Source organism: Pteronotus mesoamericanus, unplaced genomic scaffold, assembly GCF_021234165.1.
Source record: "Pteronotus mesoamericanus isolate MK-2021 breed Mesoamerican mustached bat unplaced genomic scaffold, CSHL_Meso_final contig_90, whole genome shotgun sequence".
In the NCBI taxonomy this organism is placed as follows: domain Eukaryota; kingdom Metazoa; phylum Chordata; class Mammalia; order Chiroptera; family Mormoopidae; genus Pteronotus; species Pteronotus mesoamericanus.
The window spans coordinates 35,930,036-35,949,870 of NW_026555277.1; the positions used below are offsets into that span (position 1 = coordinate 35,930,036).

The 19,835-nt window shown below is 40.0% G+C and overlaps 1 protein-coding gene across 2 annotated transcripts in view; it reads left to right on the top strand.

Moving 5' to 3' along the window:
• The first annotated feature begins 233 nt into the window (after positions 1–233).
• BDNF (brain derived neurotrophic factor) overlaps positions 234–19,835 on the top strand; it is a 52,004-nt gene continuing 32,402 nt past the window's right edge. The window contains exon 1 of one of the 2 annotated variants that reach the window (XM_054585974.1): positions 234–327. The gene's annotated coding sequence lies outside the window, so the exon portion shown is untranslated. Of the gene's footprint in view, positions 328–18,953; positions 19,007–19,835 lie in introns of those variants that run through there. The other variant, XM_054585975.1, reaches the window with a different exon arrangement.

Below are 19,835 nucleotides of genomic sequence, written 5' to 3' on the forward strand. Positions count from 1 at the left end.
CCAACGGTTTCGTCCCAGGTGGTGGTATTCCAGGTAGCCGTCTTGGCCCCTCAGTAAAGCCAGCCCCGTGCCGCCCTTAAGAAACGTCTTCTCTGAGGTTCGGCTGACACTGAGATCGGGGCTGAAGAGTCGGATTTTGGAGTGGAGCCTTTGGAAAGCGAGCCCCAGTTTGGTCCCCTCATTGAGCTCACTGAAGTTGGCTTCCTAGCGGTGTAGGCTGGAATAGACTCTTGGCAAGCTCCGGGTTGGTATACTGGGTTAACTTTGGGAAATGCAAGTGTTTATCTCCAGGATCTAGCCACCGGGGTGGTGTAAACCGCAAAGAAGGTAAGCACCGGGGCGGGGACCCCCCGCAACCCCAATTCTTGAGCTATTTTGATACTCGATCTTCCCGAGAGGACGCATGGTAGAAGGGAGGAGGTAGAAAGAAAGCGTGAAAGGGGGGTTGTTTCTTGCTATTTGCCCAGTTTGAATTGCCCTAGGTGAAACCCTTGGGGTAAAGAGAAAAGGAAAAAAACAAAAAAAAAAAAGAGGTTCATTCAGTCTGTTCAGTCTTCCTGCGAATATAATGAGTTTAGTTAACTTGGACCTGCAAATGTCTGATTCAAATGTAAGATTTCTCTCTCTTTTTCTCCCCTTCACCTCCCTCTTTTCCGTTCTTTTTGCCGGTGTGTGTGTGTGTGTGTGTGTGTGTGTACAGTAAATTCATTACTAATTATGAAGCTTTTACACAACATTCGATTTCCTAAATTCTGACTTTGTACCATTTAGAATGAGGCGGTGAAGGTGCTGTGCGGTGAGGAAAGGGGAGGTGGAGGTTGGGGAGAGGGTAGGAGGTAACGTAAAATCTCCAGCATAAAATGAATCAAGGTAATTTCAGCTCTTCTAGTGAGAAGGATTCATTCTCTCTGTATCCCTCCCTCTCACCCTCTCCTTTCCTCCTTCCCGCCCCCCCTTCTTCCACCCCGCCCCCTCCTTCTGCCTCCATCCCTTCCTCATTCTCTCTTTTCCCCTCCGTCGCCCTGATGCCTCGCTGGGTGTTTCTGGTGTTTTTACCCTCCTCCCTCCCCACGAGTTTCGGGCGCTGCCTTAGAGGGCTCCCGCTTTCTCAAGGGAAACGGAGCCGCCGAGACAGAGCTCCGCTCCCCCGCCGGGCCGGATGCCTCTCTGAGCCCAGGTCCGAGTCAGTCGGGGTAACTACGGAAAGGGGGGCCTCTCCTTGGGAGGAGAAGGTGCCTTCCGGGCCGGAGAGCTAGGGAGTGGGCCCGGGGAGGGGGCCCGGGCGGCTGGAGGCGGTGGAGGCGAACACTCCGCGAGGCGGCTGGACACAACCACCAATCAGCTGGGCGCAGAGTCCGCCCAGCCGCCGCTAGTTTGCTCCGGGAGGCGCGGGCGGAGGGCGGCTGGCTCGCCGCGGGGCTACTGCCGCCGCCGCACGGGTGGGCCGGTGGCGGGGGAGAACGGAGCTTTTCAGAGCCTCCCAGCCTTCCGTTCTACCTCCCCCGCCTGGCCCCTAGGGGAGCCGGAGCGGCCAGAGCGCGCAGAAGCGTTGCCCTCCTGCCTCTGGGAGCCCAGGGACCTGCGCGCCCCTGCACGGGGGCCACCAACCTCTCCACACTCCTCCAGACTTCAACCCGCCCCCTCCCCGGGCCCTTTGTTCCCGTCGCCGAGCCGAGCCGGGGCAGTTTTCGCCACAGGGCTTGGGCGTTTGGACTCGTCCTTCCCGGTTCAGCTCTTCTTAATTAAGAGGCTAGGGCTTGGGGTGGGGGTGGGGGGAACGTAGGGAAAACCTATTTCCGAAACTCAAGACTTGACTCTTCTAGCGAGCCAAAGAAAGAATCACCACTCTGTTCAGGTGGAAAGGATGGATTCGTAGGCAGCGCGAGGATATTGTGGAGATTTAGGAGGAAAACATAAATAAAATAAAAAACAGGCACTAGGATCAGATGACGGTGATAGGCTGCTCAGCACACAAAGAGAGCGTAGGGCAGGGTTTACGGAGCAAGCCAGCAGCGAATGGGGCACAGATTGTTCCGAGATCCAGTCGTTTTCTCAGTCAGATCTACGCGAAAGGAGGGAAGGGGAGGGGCAGGGAGGGGAGCGTGGCGGGAGGGGCTGGGCTTGGGGGCGGGGGGATTTCTGATCAGTCTGATGCAATTCCAAGCGTGCTGCAAAGGAACTCCAAGGAGCCCGCATCACCATCGCCACCCACCCTTCCCAGATGGTGCTGTTTTAAATACGGATCTGCAGGGCTGAACGCAGAACTGGGAGATTTATTGCAAAATCCCAAGAAGGGGGGTGGCACGGGGAATGGATGCGCAGGATTTAAAGGTGCAACGGTTGCTTTTCCCCAATCAAGCGGCAACTGGTCGGATCTTTTTTTTTTCTGTGTGCCAGTCTCTGGATTCTAATGCACCAAGGAAGAGGTGTAAATATTGTGACATTTTGAGGCGACTTGATGGATGAGAAAAAAATCATCTGTCACTCTAAATTGTAGAGTTCCCTCTCTCCGCGAATATTCCTTGCTAGCGAATACTTGCTGCTGCCTAATACAGTTGCTAGGGTTTCAAATGAATGCATCGTTAAGGGAATATTATCCTTTTAGTCGACTTGTCAATTTATCTGACAGTGGAAGCGAGAAAATTGCAGATTTCACGTCTCTGGGAGGCAAGGAGGGAAAATGCTTAACAGTCTAATTCTTTTAACCTCGAGATCTGTAGCAACTTAAATAAACCTCAAAAGCGTCACGTCATCCTCTCTCATGCACGCACACATCCTCGATTTGTGAGATGAAATGGTTTCACCTAAAGTGTCCTGGAAATAAATCTCACTTTAAGAATGGTCCACCTGATAGTCACTGTTTATGTGTATTTACATAGAGCTCCTGAGCTTGAAAGCAAGACATTTCAGTTGTCCTATTTAAAATTAGGCAGATTAGAAGGTGATAAGGAGGAGAGGAGAAGAAAGGGGGGAGGGGATATTTTTAACCTCAAAGAAATAACAGTAACCTAGCTTACTTTTTGTACCTCCTGGTCTTGAATATTTCTGTGTATGAGATTTTAGCTTGGTCTAGCTCCTCCAATGGAATATATTAGTATTAATTCAGATGGAAATATATTCATCCTGCCTGTAGCTTTTTCAGTGTCATTGATAGTAAGACCTACAACACAGCAATTTTTGGAGGATAGAAGAGAATGTCTGAAAGGGCTTTGGAAAGTGGGAAGCAGACACTCCATAAGTGGGAGGTATCACTATGACATTCTCTTTGCATACAGCATTTTCATTTGATTGAACCAGAGTACTAGTTATTTTTAAATATCTAATTTGTATGGTCAAGGCAGTAAATGGGGATTTTATAAACAAGTGTTTTTTGTTGTTGTTGGCTTACAAAATATCATTTGTCAATTGCCTATCAACATAAATTGGAAAGATGACCTTTAAAAGATCTGAAATCAACGTACATAAGCTTCATTCATTTGACAGACTTTTTCCCTGTCAATTCTCTAATCTAAATTCTTAATAAGAGGAGAAGCTGGTCAATTTAGCTTCTTTCCTTTTCCTGGCCTGTCCTCTAGGGGAAGCTTTAGTAAGAAACAACATTCCCAAATCAGCCCATGTGAGAGGCAAGGGCCTGGATGACCACAAAAATACATAATCAGCCACAAAAATCAACGAATAATAATGAGAAAAAGTCAGCATTGAGACATGACTTACAAAGGATTTTTATTTTTAATTCTGTGATTTGGGGACCAGGCTCCAACTTGCTCAAATAACATTCACTCAATCAAATTGCTTACAATCTGTCAGTTAAAATGATGTCTAACTGAACATATTTTTTTTATAAAATATACTTCTGCCAAATGCCAGTGAAGCTAATCTTTGCTTTTAATTAGGACAGACTAATCCAACCATTTAAATGATTCTAACGAATATGAACTGATATCATCTGATTTTAAGATTTTGTTTAAAACTAAATTTGTTCTGAAAAGCACTGACTTGCCAGAAAAAATATCTATTTTTGTAGCTTTCTTTTCACTCTGTGGATAATTTAATGAGTTGCCTATTTTAATTTTACAACTGCTACCTCAGAAGTATCTCAAATTATCTTTTTTTGGCTGGTATCTTTCTCTGCTGATCTGCTACTGCTGTGTGTATGTACATGTATGTTTGCCCCTGTGTTTTCTAGTGAATTTAACTAGCAGTGAGTCCTTAAATTTACATTCTATATTGCATGTAAAGTACAGTGAGTGGTACTTAATAAAAATAAACATTAACATTTAGTGAGAGTTTATCATTTATTGCATCTTATGGAAGTGGAAAAGGGAGTTGCCTTTAAGGGGGAAAAGATTAAATTCTTAATAAAAATAAAATTTTCTTCCCTCTTTGGCTTAAGAGTGACCATAATTTTTTTAAAATGAAATCTTTCTTCCTTTATTTTGGAAGTTAAAGTTACTGCTTTAACAAGTGTTTCTTGAGAAAGATACGCATATTCCATGGAGACTAATACCCCAAAACTCCACTGTGCAAAAAATCAAAATTTTAATTCTTTCTCCTTGCCTTCATTCTCATTTGGCAATTTCTGGAATGTTCATTCTGAGTTTTTTAAAATTCAGATTGACTTTTTTTCTCTTCCCCCCCCTCCCCAACATTCTGAGAGTCCTATAAAGAACTCTCCTGTAATGCAGACTTTATTTGTATTTCCTAGTAATATTAGCTCACATGCACAGAGTGCTTTGAATGCTCTCTCTGGGTTTCCTTATTTGATGTCTTCAGCAATTATGTGAGGCAGGACTCACCAGTCACCCTTCACAGATGACAAAACTCAGGTTCAAAGTTGTCAAAGAACACATTGCCAGTAAGAAGGGAAAACTGACCCAGAATCGATTTCCTCACGTTTTAAGGACTGTACTTGTTTGTTTCCAGACCCCATGCAGGCATCTGAGGGGGTTGTAGGCATTATTTCCTGCTATTTTGATTTATTTAATTTTTTTAAAAAGTGATCCACAGAGTTTCCAAAATGTTGCAGGCCTAAATGAAAAGTTTTTAACAACTTGTCACCTTTCCTTCCTAAGCCAATCTTTCACTCTCCCACACTAAGAGACTCAAAGAAGGCAGGAGGCTTCCTGGAGCTGATGCACCACCTAAGGCACAGTCACTTATTCCTTCTGGACCCCTCCGCCCCCCACCAAAAAAAAAAACAAACACACAGAGTAGGAAGAGCCAAAGCCAAGAAATACTTTACTTGTACTTGTGAGTCACAATCTGGGGGCTGGGAAGGTTCTCAAAGGTCACGGCCCCGCCCATATCTGACAAATGAATTGGTGCTGGCTTGTTTTCTTGGAGCGCTCTGGAATTTCATCCCAGTATTGAATGCCTGGGATCTTGCTTATCTTGGTAGATATTCTGATACTTATGGGCATCATGAGCCTGACTGGCCATTTCCCACTTGGCCCAAGAGGTCTACTTTCTATAGATCTAGTATTTATAATTTTATTATATAAGCATTAATTCACATCCTATTATGTGCCAGGAATCTGGAGGTTAAGGAAAGAGCAAGACTGAGTGGTACTTATCTTGGTGGAGTTTATAGCTTAGAGACATTACTGGTCCTTGTTCTGTTCCCCCGAAAAGGACAGACTTCTGGAATCTTACCTTTTTTAAGAGAACCAGTGAACCAGGTTAAAAGCCCGAGTTCAAATTTTGCTTCCAACTAGTTGTCAGTAACTGGAAAAACAAACAAACAAACAAACCATTTAATTTCTCTAGATCTCTATTTCTTCACACATAAAAAAGGAGGATTTCCTTGGGATAAACTCTAAATACCGTTTTAGTTCCAAGCTCGGGTAATAATATGGATAACTCTTTCATGGTGGAAAATAAGGCCTAAGTCACCTTAACTTTTGATGATTTACAATCTGGAGTGTCATCAACTGGTTAAGAAATATATGGCGAAAAACCAAAGCAGCTTATCTGAGCCCAGCATAGAAACAATCTAGCTATTGAACCTATCATTTTCTAAGGAATGATGACTTGGAAAGTCTTAATTTGAACAATGATCTCAAACTTCTGCCTACTTTCTTTGGGCGAGCAGGAGTTCTAATTTTTCAGGCTATTTCCTTTTAAAATCAAATTTATTATATCCTTACATTGTCATGAATAATGCATGATATGCACATTATAATAGATAATTAAGTTGACCAACCAAGAGAAACGTGAAAGGGAGCTGGTAGCCCAAGGACTGCAGAAGGTGTGTGGGCATTTTGACATCCAGGAAATGCTATAGATCTGTCCTTAGCTAACTCAGCCTGGTGGAGATAATTAAGAAAAAATGTGGGTGTAAAAAGGCTGCAAGCCATTCCCTCGGATTGGCTAGATTGCTGCAGTAGTTCAAAAACAATTGGCACAGCCACCCACACTGGACGTGATTGCCCTTTGATGAGGCAGCTATTGACTTTTATAAAGATGCCATATTTAAAATAACTTCCGATGCACTAGGCATGACAGACATCATTCTTGAATTCTATTTTACATAAATGGCAAAAATATATTTCAAAGTATTATTTTAAAAATAAAAAACTAGTGTAGCTTCTAAAAACTATCCACTTAGCAACATGTGACCTCTGAATTTAACAGTTCACTCAGAAGCTAGAAGATACATGTGTCCTATCTGAGACATTTTGACCAATTGTGAGCATTTTCTGGATACCACAGCAGATAGAAAGTACTTTGTTGATTTTTAGCCTCTGTGTGATGTTCAATGCACTCAAAAATCTTCTCACACTGGAAAAAGGAAATCTAATCAATTGCCCTAAAGAGCAGAAGAAAATACTCTGAGACCTTTGTGGCCAGATTGCATGTTAGGATGTTACGAAATCTAGAAATTTCTTCAGAATATGCAAAATTCCATACGCATCAGAACCACAAGGGGTTGGAATTGGTTTATCTTATCTATAGCTTCAAAGAATATAATAACTACCCACTCTCCTTAGGTAGTAAGGTGACTGTGGGAAGAAATAGACAAATTGGGTGATTGTAGAGGCTCCATAAATATCTAAAGCTTTTTGAATAGGATATTGAAGAGTAAGTGAACAGAAAAGAGAGAGAGAGAGAGACTATGAGGAAAATTGAGCAGAGAACTAAAAATAAGGTTAGTATTCATACAGGGGTTTTTAAATCAAAGAGTCCCTTCTGTGAGTATTCCTCAAGGGTTATTTGTCCATTGAGACTGATCTCTACTGTCCTTGCTAATTATCATTCTGGTTACTTTGGTAGAAAACAGTGGTTTCTTCTGCTTTTACCTTCCTCCTCTAGTAAGGAGTTCTTTCTTTCCAACAAATCCCATAATCAATGTTTAAGAAAGACTTTGTTATTTTTTCTCCTTGGGGAATGTTGAGTTAACATGGGCGTTGTAAGTACTTTTGTGCCATGGACTCCACTCTCTTGGCCGTCAGGTCAAGCCTATGGAAATCCTTCTCGGAATAATGCTCCTAAATGAATAATATAAAGAATAAGATTATAAATGAAGCTGATTACACTGAAATACAGTTAAAAATAAAAAAAGTATATGTATGACAGTAATTTAGTGGTTTTTAATGCACTAAATAAGATCTAGCCATATGATTAAACATTCTATAATTTTTAAGTAGTGATAAGCACCAATGTATTTTAAGATGTCAAGAACAATTGACATGTGACATGAAGGTGTCTATGATTTCTATTGGTGACAAAATCTGCGAATACTACTGTGCAGCATTTCCCCAACACGTTTGACAGCAGAACACTTGTTGCCTTTCAGAGGTGGTCATTAAGTTTTTCTTCAGGGCAAAAGGAAACTGACATTTGAAGAAAATCTTAAAACTCACTTTTGCCATTAAACAAGTTGCCAAGTGGAGAAAGAACCAAGTGATGAGATGGTTAGGGTATCATAGACATGTTTGTATTCATTGAACTTGCCATTACTCTAAAATTTATCCTTAATACTACCAGCACTACTCTACTGCCGTAGAAATCCCATCACTCCATTGAAAAAGAGAAAAAGTTTATACTCTGGTCATTAATTCAGTATTTCCATAATTACCTGGTGTGACTTCACTAACCTCAACAGGCTATAAAGACTTTATTTTTGTCATTACTACTATCCTATGGAAACGCATATGCAAATCATGATGGAATGGGATAACATTTATTTTGCATTTGTCCAGCACCAAGTTCCTTGTTTTGCATTTGACATATATTATTATTTAACCCTCAAAGCAACTCTTTAAGATAGATTTATATTCTAATTATATTAATAAGTAAACTGGAGCTCAGAGAGTTTAATTTACCCGAAATTATATAGGAAATGTTAATTGGAAAAGGTAAAATTCAACCGAAAGTTTTCTTGTTCCAAAGTTCATTATAAAATCACATCTTTCTACCTAATAACTACCACCCAGATTAGATTTAGGTCTACCATTGTTACATTTGCTCATACCTTTTGTTACAAGATCTTCACCACAACCCTTTGAGATGGCTAAGAATCTCAAAATTAATGGCCACAAGTGCTGTTTTAGAATTATATTGAATCCTTCCTATCTAATGAAAGACTTTCAAACCACTAATTGTCACCTATCCTTTTTGAAGCCCTATTTTCACAATAACAAAATGGAAAGAGTGACAATACTTAAAATATTTCATAAGGATCAAATAAATTAATAATAAAATCTAACTTAATTGAGTTCACTGTGGTGAGCATTCTACATTTTCGTAGTTAATTGAAACCTTACAACAATCTTTCTAGGCAGAGATTATTGTTATTCCCATTTTTAAAATAAGGAAATGGAAGCATCAGTTAATAAATTAAGTATTCTGCCCTGACTGCTGTGGCTCAGTTGGCTGGATGTTGTTCCACAAAGCAAAAAGTTGCCAGTTCGATTCTGGGTCAGGACATATGCCTGGGTGGTAGGTTCAGTCCCTGGTTGGGGCATGTGTGAGAGGCAAGTGATCAATGTTTCTCTTTCTCATCAATGTTTCTCTCCCTCTCTTTCTCCCTTTCTTCCCCTCTTTCTAAAAATAAATAAATAAAATCTTTAAAAAAAAATTAACTATCCTAACTTGACAGGACCAATAACTGACTAAGCTTGACTCAAACCCAAGTCTGTCCAATTGCAAAGCCCTTTCTTTTCTTTTTTATTGAATTTATTCAGGTGACATTGGTTAATAGAATTATATAGGTTTCAGGTGTACAGTTCTATAATATATCAACTGTAAATTGTCCTGTGTGTTCAATTCAGCAAAACCCTTTCTTTTAACCAGCGAGCAGATCTGTAAATCCCTGTGCAATCTTAGCTGTTATTATTATCATTGTTGTCATGTTTACAACACTGGCAGGAAAGAGAATTGCCCAGAAATAAGAATATAGTCACTGAAGAGAAAGATTAGTATCTAGAACTCTTCACCTGCACATTCTTCCTTCCACTTACTTTGTTTTATCAACCCAATGGATGATTTCTAACTCATTTCTTAACTTGTTTAGGGCAGTTCCACGTTAATTGACTTCTGAGAGTTATTGTGTAAGAAGCATTATAAATTGTTTACATTAGGATTTAGTGTGTTTAGAGACCATTTCATAAATTTGCCTTTTCAAATTGTTACTGACTATAGCCATGCAGATGCTGTGAGGAACGCCCTCATCCAAAACACAGTGGATAACAAATCTCCAAAGCTAACACATTGTTTACAGATATGGAGAAGAAGAAGATGGACGAGCACAATCCTAAACATAATTACAAGGCTCACAGTCCCTGTTGGGGACTAAAATGTTTATTGGATTTCCTTGTGCAATTCAATGTTCTTCCTCTGAAGACTCCACGCCAAAGTTGGAGCTTCTCTGGAAATAGCAACTCATTTGGGAGAATGCCAAGAATTTGTATCTGGGTCCTTTGTGTATTTGCATCAACTCGGAACTCAGAATGGCCTGCTCTAGAAACTAAGCTGGGAGATAGTCTTGGTAAGGGAATTATGTATCTACTTGGGCATCGTCCTTAAAGTGTCATTCATCTTCCTCCTGGAAAGCAAATCCTGGAAAGATGTGGTTTTAAATGAGGGATTGGGTGCATACTGGTAAGTCTTAGATAGCACAGGTCAGTGGTGTTTGCGGAGCTGCCAAAGTCATGCAAGGAATCAAAGCGGTGAGGGTCCCTGGGGGCCCTCCTCCCGCCTTCAGTCTGATTTCTGCAGGAAAGATCGCCTGAATGCATAATGCGTTTGATGTCCCAGAAACGAGTCTAGCAGAAAAGGATGATCTTGAAGGATGTTTGGTGCATGAAAAAGCCCACCTAAAGCCTTGTCAGAGATAACTATGAAATATACAAAGGGGTATGAATCCTCACCTTGGCTCGAGGCCTCTCACTTTAGGGAAAAAAATTGTATAAGCTACAAGTTTAGTTTACCAGAAGACATGCAGTTTCTTAAAGGAAACCAAATTTACATGGCAAAAAAACACCATAAATGTGATCTAGTTCATTGGTTACCCTAGTGCACTGAACTCACCTGAATCATTACTTCTTTCTGAGCTAAGGTCTAAATGTCCTGCCAGACTCGACAACCATGGCTTAGTGCCCACTACCCTCATTTTATTGATTGAGCAACTGAGGTGCACAGTTGTGTAGATCTCTCAATTTATTCAACAAACATTTCTATGGAACTCATAGTGCCATATGTGAACAAGCTTGGGCTAGTAAAGTGACTTACCAAGGTACAGAAAATGATAGAGTTTAAACTATCTTTTCCATACTATTGACTACTATATGGGTCTTAAAAACCATATCACTTTACAATGATATTTTTTCTGTTTTTCAGTAAAACATAAGAAAATAGTGGACAGTCTTTACAAGATTTTAATTATCTTTATTTTCAAAATAAAGTGTTTTGTCTTTAACTGAGTGAGATTAATTACTAAAATATAAGCATAATTAACAAAATGTTAACAGCATGCTAATAAATATGTTTTAAAATAAGATAAAACTAATTCTATTTTAAAGTTCCTCAACACTCCGTAGTAACTTTACAATTATTGAGACACTAGCTAAAATGAATTGAAATCTCAAATTTTCATTAATTCCTTTATTATTCCCTGTGTTTTGACTTACTTCGTTTGGTTCTAGATTCTTACCTGAGATTTAACAACAGCTTTTTGTTTTTCCGTAACAAAATTCTTCTAGCTTTTAGCCTCAGGAAAACAAAAACAATTTTATTTATTTCCCTTAAAATGATCAATAAATAAGGGAGACATTCTAAAAGCAATTGTACTTATTCAAATCCTTAGTCTTAAAAAATGTTAGGAAATGTTTATTAATTTAACCCATGTCATTTTTCAAAAAATAGTCTTTAAGGTTGTTTCTTTGTTCTTCATGTGGAATCCATACATATAATTCCACTTTTGTGATTAATTTCTATTATTAAATACTGTTCTGAGGTTGTGCTCTTATGAACATCAGTTAATTGGAGGATACTTTATAAAGTACTTAGATACCTTATAAATTCTCCCTAGGAATGGAGGGCAAAATCATATGCATAAATAACCATGAATTACCAAAAACACAATAATAAAAAGTAATATTAGGAAAAAAAGTTGATTAGTTATGCAAATAGTAAAATATATATATATCAAACTTCCACATATTTTTGAGATAAATTGGTATCATGTGAGTTAACATGGTTCTCTTTTATGGAATTCAACTTATTTTTACTTACTTTAATTAGGTTTTGTGTGCAGATAAAATGGAAGGCAATGGAAATTTGGCTTGCAAAGTAGTTCTAAGATGATCAACATCCACAATCTGGTTGTAATGCCATAAGAATATGTTTATTATGTGAGAATGATAATTCAAATTAGCATTCAGTATAGACATAAAGCAATGAATCATGCAACTTAACTTCAATCATTTATTCTGAACACGTTTTTTAAATTAACAAGGTCAGAAATATAGGGCATTTTTACTGGAAAAGTCAGAATATATGATAGTATTGGCTCACTCTCCCCAAGGCTTCCAGGAAAATATGCCTATGAAATAAAAAGATCCTCAATGCTAAACTGCATTTGGGCGAAGCTTGAAACTGGTAATAAAGTTTGGGGGTCTTCATTTTTCTAATTTAACATGAAGGCTGTCTTGAGGAAAGTCCTACTGTGGTCTGAATTTGCATCTGAGAAATATATTTAATTTGTATGATGGAATCAACATCTGACTTCCAGAATTTGATATCTAACCATCTGCACTCTCATTTCCATATATTGTCTCCTCTCCCAGGTCACGACTACTGTCCAATCAGAGGAAAATGAGTTTCCCTGAATGCATATATAGAAATGACTAAAATTTTTTTAAGATGGTGACTAAGGGGTCTTGGAATTTAAATTCGTGTGCTCCAGCATTCATTTCCTATTTGACCACATCTCTCTATCCTCAGCTTTTATGAAACATTGTATTTGTTCTATTCATCTGCATTGGCATCACCCTTTCTTAGGTCCAGCTAGACTTCCCCCTCACTGGTGCCCTGCACTGGTAGACAGTCTAAGTTTTCAGAAGTGCCTACCGCCACAAATACTCTTGGTAGTCTCCTTTTGGTCAGAGTTCTTTGACAGTTTCTCAAAATGATATCATGAAGGGGAAGTGAATGTTCTCCTCCTTTTCAGAGTGCTAATTTTGTTCCATTTCTGGCATAATTTCTTCTTTGGGACTTCAAGATCATCCTTTAATACAGTTTGTATTAAACAAATACAAATTGTTTAGTAAGCAGCTGTTTTCCGTCTTCACTAAGGTTGGGTGAAATGAAGTAAGTTATAAATTACAACGAGAGTAAAAACGTGTTACAAGTGGGAATGTCCAAGCACTAGAATTACTGGGTTCTTAGAAAGATCCTCAGAAACAGGATGACTTGTCCACTTCCCTGGTCTTCAATGATATTCCTATAATTAGTGAGGGAAAAGAGAAAGTCTTAAGGTCTCTTCTGTGTCTACTATTTTATGTCTTCCTATTTTATGGACTACCCAGTTGATAGTACAATTACCATTAAATGCTTCTAAATATGTCCTAAACAGCTAGCCATGAGTAGTGGGAATGCTATTTCTGCTGATCCCATGCTTTCTACTAGGCTCTAGAATTAGAATAGAAAATATTTGGTCACCTTGGATTGTGAGGCCATAATAGAGCTATACTTGACAAGTGAAATAATCAGGTAAACTTAATGCTAGATATCATGTAGGTTAGCATAATTTTCTTTTATGGACTTCAACATAACCTTACACTATTCTAATTAGGTTTTCTGTGCAAAAAAAAAGAGAGAGAGATAATGGTTGAATTTAGGAAAAAGTTCAGACTTCAGTAGTAGTATAGTGTTCATAGACCTTACTTTCTGAAATAAATTACATCAATACTATCAAAATTACATCAGATTACATTAAAATTATATCAAAATAGAAATTATCCCAATTTAACAGCTAAGGTCCCAAATTGTGGGAAATTAAATGGAGTGCAGAAATATCACTTATTCTTAAGCAATTATATTGAGAGTAAAGTATTAAAATTAAATGTCCCAATCAAGATGTGTTTCTTTTGAAAAGCACTTCTTCTAAAAACTAAGAAGACACAACATTGGCAAGAAAGCTCATCTTTTTATGAAACAATCACTTCTGTCTCTAAGTTGCAAGAAGATTTGTCAATCTGATTGAATCTTCCTTTAGTTTTTCCCAACAGCTGTGTTCAGATATTCATGACTCCCATGTTTCCTCAGCCCTGGATAATTTCACACACATGTCTTGTCTGGGGCTCCACATTTTCAGAAGAATATGGAAATCTTGGAGGAGGTCCAGGGTAGACCAAGGGAAAGATTAATGGATTCGAAGTTGGAGTTTATGAAGAAAGGTTGTGAGATCTGATTTCTTGCTATGAGAAAAGTCTGAGTGGTGACTTAATAATACAAATTGTTTAGTAAGCAGCTGTTTTCCGTCTTCACTAAGGTTGGGTGAAATGAAGTAAGTTATAAATTACAACGAGAGTAAAAATGTGTTACAAGTGGGAATGTCCAAGCACTAGAATTACTGGGTTCTTAGAAAGATCCTCAGAAACAGGATGACTTGTCCACTTCCCTGGTCTTCAATGATATTCCTATAATTAGTGAGGAAAAAGAGAAAGTCTTAAGGTCTCTTCTATGTCTACTATTTTATGTCTTCCTAATCATATTCAGAAAAAGTTACTTGTCTGAGCTATGTCTCATTTCCTCTCTACTCCTCCCTCCCAAGCCCTTATCCTTTGCCTGCTTCTGTAAAACACTGCAAACCAAGGATAGCCAGAGCACTGATGAATGGTGGTAGGCCCTCTCTTGCTGCTAGGTGCCCAAGTGGGTTTAGAAACAAGTTTTGTGTCCATCACTACTACCTTCTGGCCACTAGGGGCATGCTGATGCTAATCTTTCTAGACACCAAACCCATGACAAAACAAAACAAAACTACTTTTTAACTAATTCACAAGCGGCCCAAATGGATTAAAAGACAAATTTTATGTTCTAGAATTTGATCACCTAAAGGGAGGAAATGTATTTTATCCATCTGCCTGTATCGAGCAGTGTCTGATGGTAGGTGCTCAGGAAGTTTTCATCATTTGAATGAATGTAACTACTAAGGTAATAAACGGAAAGTAAACTGCCTTTGAGAAAGTCAAGAGTTTCAGATTTTTCTAAATGATTCTGTATGCTAGGCAAATCTGAAGGCTGATCCTTGCTGCCACACATATGCTATGGAAGATTTTATTTCCATCACACTTTTGCTGTCTTGAGGACTTGGGCAAGAGAGCCAGTTGCACATCCACCCAAATCCTTCATCAAAAAGATCATTAAAGGTAAATACTATGTAGATTCAGAATCACATTAAAAATAGGCTGATTCCTTAGTGTGAGTCTTTCAGATGACTTCAGGCAGTTCAGTGACTATTTTCTTGTAAGTTCTCTTTTGTCGCAAACTTTTCTGTTTCCCCATGAAGAATATAAAATTTAACGGTGGAAAGTCTCTCACCCAAATCCTCAGATAACATCAATAGTTGGATCTCAAAAATAAGGTAATCTGTTCCTTACAGTTGGCTTCAATTTCCTGAAACCCTCTGGTTTAAACTTTCTAATTCTTTCCATGGCTTTTCTCCCAGTAAAGCCAACAAATATCACAGCTGGCTGTCATGGTCAGCTCTCACTTCTGTCCTAAGTCCACAGTCACACGCCTTTTGACCAGGCTTATAGAAACATCACAATGAGAAAACCAATATATTCTTCACCATTAATTTTTAAATGTTCTCAGGGAAAATCTGGTAACTTGGAGGGTTATAAATTGATGGCTTTCATGTGTTTGAGGGTTAGTCTAAGTTTGGCAATGGTTTTTGTCCTGTTTCGCTCGATCCAACTAAATATTACTCCCAGATGGGACCAGTTTTTTACCTTCTTGTCCTAGTCTTCTAACCTTGGCCCTTTTAACATAGTCTTATATTAGGTCCCTTTCTTTTGTTTGCCACTAATGGCCATGCCTGGTTACATAATTCCCGTAACAGGTGTTGACAAATTTGGACATGTTCAAGGATGGCATTGAGCTATCTTTATGGTTCAATAGAATTTCATGGAAGAACACATCTCACATTATAGTGCCATTTAATAAATATGGATATTATTTCTCCCCTGAGATTTTTCTCAGGACAGGTCTAACGCAATAATTCGAAGCACTGAGGGTGACATGGTTCAACACTGGGTTGGGCCTTTGACATCATCCAGCATGAATTTGAAAATACCTTTTTCACTCCGCTCAGCAGGGCAGTTTTCTGTTTACTTATTATTTCCCTTATGCTAATTATTTCAATTTTCAGAAGTTTTTGAGATCAATTTATTTTATTCTAGACAACTTTTTTTCTTTTTCTTTTTTTTGCAATGAGACATAAGGCAGGAGTAACTAGGAAGCATAAATAAGCATAATTAAACAGAGACGCTTATGGTGATACTAGAATTGACCTCAGCCAATTAAAATTATTAATAGAAAAAAGTATATCAATGTCAAATCTGAGCCTATTGCCTCTGTTCCCACCTGGGTAGTGAAGATAACTATATATTTCCTGGCAAGACTGGATGGGAATTCACATTTCTTCCTGAACTTTGTGTTTCTACAACACTGGGTTAGTGTAGTATTAGATCATAATGAAAAATAAACAAAGGTCAAAATTCAAAATTAATTGTTTAAGGCCCACAAACATGAAATAGGGAACATTTTCTTTTCAAGCAGTGACGCTTTTTCTCAATATCACTCTTGATCACAATAGGAAAATAACTTTGTAAAATGTTGCTCTTAGACCTCAAGCATTGTATATTAAACAAATAAAGTATTATTTAGAATTCCATGCAAGACACTGGTACAACTTTAGTTCGTTGCCGTGTCATTGTTTTTGAATGTAAATGCACTTCTAAGGCAAGAAGGCAAATATTTCAAGTCTGGTAACACTATAATTACAAATCAGAAAGCCTGGAAGTGCTTAGAAGTGTCAAGGTGTCTGATTCATCAGAGGGTTTATCTAAATTGGCATTTGATTTTTTTTTTTTGTTTCTATATATTCCTGCTACTTTTGACTCCTCTGTCTTTTCCTCAGTAAAACTGCACCACACACTGGAAAGTAAAGATACAAACATTTATTTGTATAATGTCAAGGGAGAGTAGAAATATGAAGATTGGTCACAGACACAATCAGAGAGGCTTGGAAATGAGAACACTTTTTCTTCAGCAGAAATGCTGATGTGGCAATGTGAGTTTAACAGGTAGATGATTGCCATCATTTCTAACTGAGCAGCATTGAGAAGATTGCTAAGATTCTTGACGTTTACTTGCCAGATTTTTCAGAAAGGAAGTAAATTACAACTGAGCTTGAAAAGCTGGGGAAATAACTCATTTTCAAGCAAATTTAAAGTTGGAAAGTAAGCATCAGTTTGAAGTTAACATAAAGAGTAGAACTCTTCATGTACTTGATAAAACAGTGCAAGTATTTTTTTTTAATTTATAAAACTAGCCCCTAAAATTGTTTTTCCATATTAAAAGAAATTGGGTCTGCATTCAGCCTGCACCCGTGGGAATCAATATAGAAGTTCTCTGAGGTGGCCGAGCCCAGATTCTTGCACTCTGTCCTTTATTGCTTCTGGCTAGCCCACATATTTCACATTCATTTAATGTTCCACAATAAACTTCACTATCTGTGCAGTAGGGTAGTTTGTATTGGTCATGTGCTCTGTCAAGCTGCCAGAGGTGCAAAGCTAAATGTGTGACACTCTAAGAATATGCATATATTTGAATAATTTGACTATTCAGTCCAACAATTTGCAAAGATGCTCTGAATGATCACACACCTTGATAACACTTCCAGGGAACAGACAGTTTCACTTATTTTGGAGTGGAGGAAGCAGGGATGTTCCCAGGTGAAGTTATTGAGTTCATGGAAATCTTGTCTCTGGCATTTAGTTGTATGAACTTGGGCACGTTATTTCATGACACTGAGCCTCTGGTTCTTCATTTATAAAATGAGAATAATATTTCCAGTTGCTAGTCTTTAGAAGCTCTAAAACAGCTAATAAAAGTGAACTCATTTTGTTAACTGTAAACCATTAGGTAAACTGAACTGAGTACATATTAACATTACATACTCAGCTTAACAGCACATTCTGGATAACCACAAGAGGGTCCAGGAAAGGAAACTGTTTATAAATCTTTCTCTTTCCCCAAATTAATGTTTGAGTGCTTAGGGAAATTCTTACAGCAATTATTAGGTCAAACCTCTTTGAAATTACAGAATGCACATACACACAAAACTGCCTGACCAAATTTGGGGGAAATAAGAGATTCCTCTGATACCAACTTATGCATGCCTTAAGAGAGAGTGTTTCTTAAAGTGTGACCCCAGACTTTCTGCATCCGAATTGTTTGAAGTGCTTGTTAAAGGCTAATCCCTGGATCCTGCCCCACCCGTACTCAATCACCACCTCTGGAAGAGAAATCTGCATTTTAACAGGTAGCCAGGTGATTTTCATGCTCGGAGCAGGTCCAAGGACTCCAAGTTAAGTATTGCTGTATTGTTCCTTGTTCTAAAAATTAAGGTCTGTCCTAGTGGGTACGAATCGGTCGACCTAATAGGAAGAAAATTCCGCTTTATGCAGGAACCTAGGTAGACGGTTGACAGGGTTCGTCCAGTGGCAAACTGAAAGTGGTCCTCAGGACCCGAGCCACTTCAGTTCTCTCTCCAAGGGTCTCGGCTACCGGCAAATCTGAATCGGAAAGACTGTTTGCTCTTCGGCTGGGGGGTGGGGTGGGGTGGGGAGGAGGGGAGGATCAACTGAGCCAAACGCTTCCCCTTACCCGTTAAAACTGAAGGCTTTTTATTTATCTTTGCTGCCAAGGTCCATTATTAAAAGGGTGGTTTATGTGTGTAAGTTTGCTTGGGAGGGAAGTGAAAACATCTGCAAAACCATGCAATGCCTGGAACGGAACTCTTCTAATAAAAGATGTATCATTTTAAATGCGCTGAATTTTGATTCTGGTAATTCGTGCACTAGAGTGTCTATTTCGAGGCAGCGGAGGTATCATATGACAGCGCGCGTCAAGGCACCGTGGAGCCCTCTCGTGGACTCCCACCCACTTTCCCATTCACCGCCGAGAGGACTGCTGGCGCTGCCGCTCCCCCCGGCGAGCTAGCATGAAATTTCCCTGCCTCTGCCGTGATCAAATGGAGCTCCTCGTTCAGGGGGTGCGAGTATTACCTCCGCCATGCATTTTCCACTATCAATAATTTAACTTCTTTGCTGCAGAACAGAAGGAGTACAGACCGGGCACCACATACTCGCCCTTACCCCCCTTCTTTTTAACCAAAGGGAACGTGAGGGAAAAAAATAGTCTGGGAGTTTTGGGACCGAAGTCTTCCCCCGAGCAGCTGCCTTGATGTTTACTTTGACAAGTAGTGACTGAAAAGGTGGGTTTTTTTTTTTTTCTTTCCTTTCTTTCTCTTTCCCTTTTTTCTCTGTTTGGTCGGCTAAAAGCGTGTGGCTTTAATGAGGTCTGTCATTGCCTCGGCTTTCCTGGCTGGAGCAAGTAACTTGGTGTAACGTTATCTGGGGGCGTTCATTAATAAAGAATGCCGTTATTATCTTGATTGAATTCCTATTAGGCAAACTCCGGAGAGGTCAGTGCGCGAACTCTTGTTAAGCCGGCGTGTTTAAGGCAGCGGAGTAAACCAATAGCCCCCTCGCTCTGTGCGATTTCATTGTGTGCTCGCGTTTGCAAGCTCCGTGGTGCGGGAAGGTGTGTCTGTGGCCGGGGATACGCACGCCCTCTCACACTGAACTTGGGTGCTGGGATGGGGCGGTGGGAGTTTCAAGCGAGGAGAGCAAGACCCCAGGGGCGCAGGATTCGCACTCGCTTCCTCCTGCCCTAGCGCGCACAGTCGGGGTTTCCGCCGAGGGCACGGGACGCGGGGTTCCCCGGGGCGGGGGTTAGGACTCCCTGAGAAGCTGTGGGCCCAGCGCGTGCGTCCTGCGGAGGTGCCCAAGGCGAACGCTAGGGTCGCGGGGTTACGTCGCGGGGCTCCGGGGACAGAGCGCGGGGCGCGCGGGCCTGGGAAGCCCGGGGAGTCCCGGGGACTGAGCTGCGGAGAGGAAAAGGCGCGGCGTTCCCTTTAAGCGACCGCCCCGCACGGGTATCGGTGGCGCGGGGGAGCCAGGGGAGGGGGGGCGGGGGGCGGTGCCGTTTGACCAATCGAAGCTCAACCGAAGGGCTAAATAATGTCTGACCCAAGCTCCAAG